Genomic DNA, 5,191 nt, shown 5'->3' on the forward strand with positions numbered 1-5,191 from the left:
GGGTCTGGATCAGGAGGGGCTCTTACCAGCAGTCTCACGCCTGTTCACCCTCGCACACCCTCTCACACCCGCACTCCCCTCACACTCACACCCCCCCACACATACACATGCCTGTTGGCACTGCACACACCCTCAGATTCTCACGACCACTCACACTCACACCACCATTGACAATCACATGCCTGCGCACACTCACACTGTCTCCCACACCAGATCACCTCCTTACACTTGCACTCACTTGCACTCTTGCTCACACTTGCATTGCTGGACACACTCACATACCCAGTCACACTCGCACGCTCCTCACACCCAGACTCCCCTGAGCGAATCAGCTTCCCCCTTCCCTCAGCTACCCTCACGATCACGGCCTCTCCCACACATGCACACTTGGATGGCCGTCGGCGGAGAGAAGGGGCACAGGCTACCGAACAGGGCAGAGATCTGAGGCAGTGGAGCTGTCAGCCTGAGTTACCTTATCCCTGAAATATAAACACGGCAGACACAAAAGCCAGGTCAACCAGTAATCTTAGACCGTTAATTATACCCTGCAGGTCACCCAACTCGCACATCACCGTGTGGACCCGCCCACTGATGAATACTCAGCACCTTTCAATGCTTGAGTCCATCCAAGCGAAGAACTTTGCTTAATTTCTTCAAGTGTGTGATGGGATGTTGTGGAGGGGGCTTCACTCTGTGTCTGACCCCGGGAGTGTGTGATGGGATGGTGTGGAGGGAGCTTCACTCTATGTCTGACCTTGGGAGAGTGTGATGGGACGGTGCGGAGGGAGCTTCACTATGTATCTGACCCCTGGAGTGTGTGATGGGACGGTGCGGAGGGAGATTCATTCTGTGTCTGACTCCGGGAGTGTGTGATGGTACGGTGCGGATGGAGCTTCACTCTGTGTCTGACCCCGGGAGAGTGTGATGGGATGGTGCAAAGGGAGCTTCACTCTGTGTCTGACACTGGGAGTATGTGACAGAACAAGGAAGTAGGAACTTTGCTCTGAATCATATCTGTTTTAGCTCCAATGATTTTAATAACATAAACATCAAACAAGAAAGTAAGACCAACTATTAAAATACAGTGCGGGGTAGCCCTCACTGTATGGAACCTGTCCATGAGTTACAGTGATGAGATTGAGCTGAACAATATCAGGGTTCAATGTGCACAGACCGTACACTGCAGCACCAAATACGTAATTCTACCTCGTAATAAGATACACAATTAAACATCTGCTGACAAGCTGTGTAATTGTAGACCGTTTGTTTTGGCAATAAACGTTCTTACACACCCATCTCACTTCCCTCACCTACGGCAAGTACTCTGGTGCCCCCACTCACTCTTCTCCCTCCCTCTCTCTCTCCTCTCTCCCTCTCTCTCTCTCCCCCATATCCACCTCCCTTTCTCTCTCCCCCTCTCTCTTTCCCTTCTCTCTCCATCCTCTTTCCCCCTCCCTTTTCTTCACCCCCTCTCCCTCCCTCTCCTCTACCTCTCTCTCTCTCTCCCCTCTTTCTCCACCGCTCCCCCTCCCTCACTCTCTCCCCCCTCCTATTTCTCTCTGTCCCCCTCACTCTTTCTCTTCCACTCTCTCTTGAACCCCCTTTCTCATTTTCCCCCCACTACCCTCTCTCTTCACCCTTCTCTCTAGCTCTGTCTCCCACTCCTTGCTCTTCCCCCTCTCTCCCCCACTCATTTCCCTTTCCCTCCACCCCCTCTCTCCCAACCGCCTCTACCCCTCTATCGACTGCTCACCATTCGAAACAGGCCAGGGGTGTAGGTTAATGGGGTATAATTGGGTGGCGCAGACTCGTGGGCTAAAATGGCCTGTAGGTCTAAATTTTTAAAAATCTACCTCCTTCTCTCTGCTTCATTTCTCTTGCTCCCTCCCCTCACACTTTCCCCCTCCTCCCCTCCCCTTCCCCTCGTTCTCCCACCCTCCCTGACACAGGTGAGACACAGGGAGGTCATTGCACATCAGCCAAATAAATGATCTGTGTGCGAGGGACTGGCCACTTTGGATGGCGATACATTTAAATTCAGACATACATCATGGTTACAGTGCTCTTTCAGCCCACAAGACCGTGCTGCCCAATTGCACCCAATTATCCAGAGCCCCCAGGGAAAACCCACGTGGACACGAGGAGAACGTGTCGTGTGAAGTGATCCATTTTGAAACCAGAAAGGTTAATGATCAGATACTTGAGAGTGTGGATGAACAGGGGGACTTTGGGGTTCAAATCCATACATCCCTCAAGGTCGCCACACAGGTTGATAGGATAGTTAAGAAGTCCTATGGGATGTTGGGCTTCATTAGTCGGGGGATTGAGTTCAGGAGTCGAGAGACCATGTTGCAACTCTACAGATCTCTGAGAATTGTGTTCAGTTCTGGTCACCTTATTATAGGAAGGATGTGGAAGTTGTAGAGAGGGGGCAGAGGAAATTCACCAGGATGCTGCCTGGATTGGGAAATGAGTCATGAGGAAAGGTTAACAGAACTGGGACTTTTCTCTTTGGAAAGCAGAGGGTGACTTAATAGAGGTTAACAAGATTTTGTGAACCAGAGATAAGGTAGACGGCCAGCGCCTGTTTCCCAGAGTGGGAGCAGCAAACACCAGAGGACGTTTGTACAAAGTGAAGGGAGGGAAGTTTAGGGGAGACGTCAGGGGTAAGTTTTTTACACAGGGAGTGGTGGGGGCCGGGAATGCCTGCCGGGGATGGAGGCGGGGGCTGGAACATTAGGAGCATTTAAGACAGGCCCATGGATGGAAGTAAAATAGAGGGTTATGGAGTAGGGAGGGTTAGTTTTTTTTGGAGGGAATACATACATGCATGCACACACTCACTCATGCACTCACTCGGCATGACATTGTGGGCAGAAGGGCCTGTGCTGTGCTGGAATGTTCTATGTAATAGCGTTGCACTACCTGCTAAAGCAGGCATTTCTTCTCACAAAGGGGGTAATCCCCACGAACAAGCTATTTGAAAAGAGAGATTGATTGAATTCGGGATACTGAGTGAATCATGGGACAGGGCAAGGGTGCTGAAACAGGGCACCCCCTGAGGAAGGGCTCAGGCCCGAAACATTGATGAAATAGAATGTAATACAAATAAGTGTGAGGTGTTTCATTTTGGAAGGACAAACCAAGAAAGGACATGCACGGTGAATGGTCGGGCACTGAGGAGTGCGGTAGAACAGAGGGATCTGGGAATGCAGATACACAATTCGCTGAAAATGGCGTCATAGGTAGACAGGGTTGTAAAGAGAGCTTTTGGCACATTGGCCTTCATAAATCAAAGTATTGGGTACAGGAATTGGGATGTTATGGTAAAGTTGTATAAGATATTGATGAGGCCAAATTTGGAGCATTGAGTGCAGTTTTGGTAATTGAAACACAGGAAAGATATCAATAATATAGAAAGAGTGCAGATAAGATTTACTAGGATATTGCCCGGGTTTCAGGAACTGAGTTACAGGGAAAGGTTGTACAGGTCAGGACTTAATTTCCTGGAGCATAGAAGAATGAGGGGAGATTTGATCGAGGTGTTTAAGATGATGAGGGGGATGGACAGAGCAAATGTAAGTCAGCTTCTTCCACTGAGGATGGGTGAGATACAAACCAGAGGACGTGAGTTAAGGGTGAAAGGGGAAAAGTTTAGGGGGAACATGAGGAGAAACTTCTTCACACAGAGAGTGGTGGGAGTGTGGAATGAGCTGCCTGCTGAAGTGGTGAATGTGGGCTCACTTTTAACATTTAAGCAGAATTTGGACAGGGACATGGATGGGAGGGGGTATGGAGGGCTGTGGACTTTGAGAAGATCAGTGGGACTAGGCAGAAAAACAGTTTGGCACAGACTAGAAGAGCTGAAAGGCCTGTATGTTGTGCTGTAATGTTCTGTAGTTTAAACCAGTGGTTCTCAACCTCTTTCTTTCCACTCACAGCCCACTTTAAATAATCCCGATGCCATTGGGGCTTTGTGATTAGTAGAGTTAAGGTGGGATGTGGGTGGGAAGGGAAGGTTGAGAATATCTGCTCTAGACCCAATTGTGACTGAAATATTTTGCTTGAGAAAAATTGTCATTGGCCCATTTCCTTCGGAGATCTGAAACCGTGCACATAACGAGTCAATGAGGGACAATTAAAACAGTGGTTTTCAAACCTTTTTCTTTCCACCCACGTCCCACCTTATAAAATAACAAATATTCATATATACAAATAAATAAACATTGTTTGGTGAATGAGAGTCTCGGGCGGTCAGTGTAAGCGGTTCCTCTGATTGTCTGGCGTTCTCACTGCCTGTGAGAAGAAGCTATTCCTCAGCCTGGTGGTGCTGGTTCTGATCCTCCTGGATCTCTTCCTCCGATGGGAGCAGCTGAACGATGCTGTGTGTGGGGGTGGAAAGGGGTCTTTGATGATTTTGCGCGTCCTCTTCAGGCAACGGTTCCGGTCGATCACATCGATGGGAAGGGTGAGGGAGACCCCAGTGATCCTCTCTGTCGCTCTTCTGGTCCTGTAGATTGACCTCCGATCCATTTCTCTGCAGCAACAGTCCCCACACTGTGATACAGCCGGCCAGGATGCTCTCGATAGAGCTCCTGTAGAAGGTGGAGATGATGGTGGGTGGTGACCTTGCCCACTTCAGTCTTCTTAGGAAGTACAGTCGCTGTTGTGCCTTCCTGACAAGTGAGATGTTGAGTGTCCACGATAGGTCATTAGAACTTAGAGAAAGTGAGGTTGTGAATGTGGTTCATTGTCGGTTCAGAAATTTGATGGAAGAGGACAAGAGGCTGTTTCTGTGTCACTGGGTGTTTGTTTTCAGGCTCCTGGACCTCCTTCCTGATGGTAGCAGAGTGAAGAGGGCATGGTCTGGGTGGTGGGGTCCTTGAGGGTAGAGGCTGCTTTCTTAAGACACCGCCTCTTATAGATGCTCTTGATAGAGTGAAGACTGGTGTGCATGACAGCTTTGGCCATGTTTACAACCCTCTGTCGCCTTCCCAGTGATGCAACCGGTCAGAATGCTCTCCACGGTCTGCCTGTAGAAACTTTCAAGGTTCTTTGCTGACATAATGAATCTCCCCAAACTCCTCACCAAGTCTAGCTGCTGGCAAACCTTCTTCGCTATGAGAGCTACCCCCTTCCCCTATTCCGAATAGTTGACCCCCCCTCTCGGGTTTTGGAGGAGGATGGAGGA

The sequence above is a fragment of the Narcine bancroftii genome, chromosome 2 (genome assembly GCF_036971445.1).
Source record: "Narcine bancroftii isolate sNarBan1 chromosome 2, sNarBan1.hap1, whole genome shotgun sequence".
Taxonomy (NCBI): Eukaryota; Metazoa; Chordata; class Chondrichthyes; order Torpediniformes; family Narcinidae; genus Narcine; species Narcine bancroftii.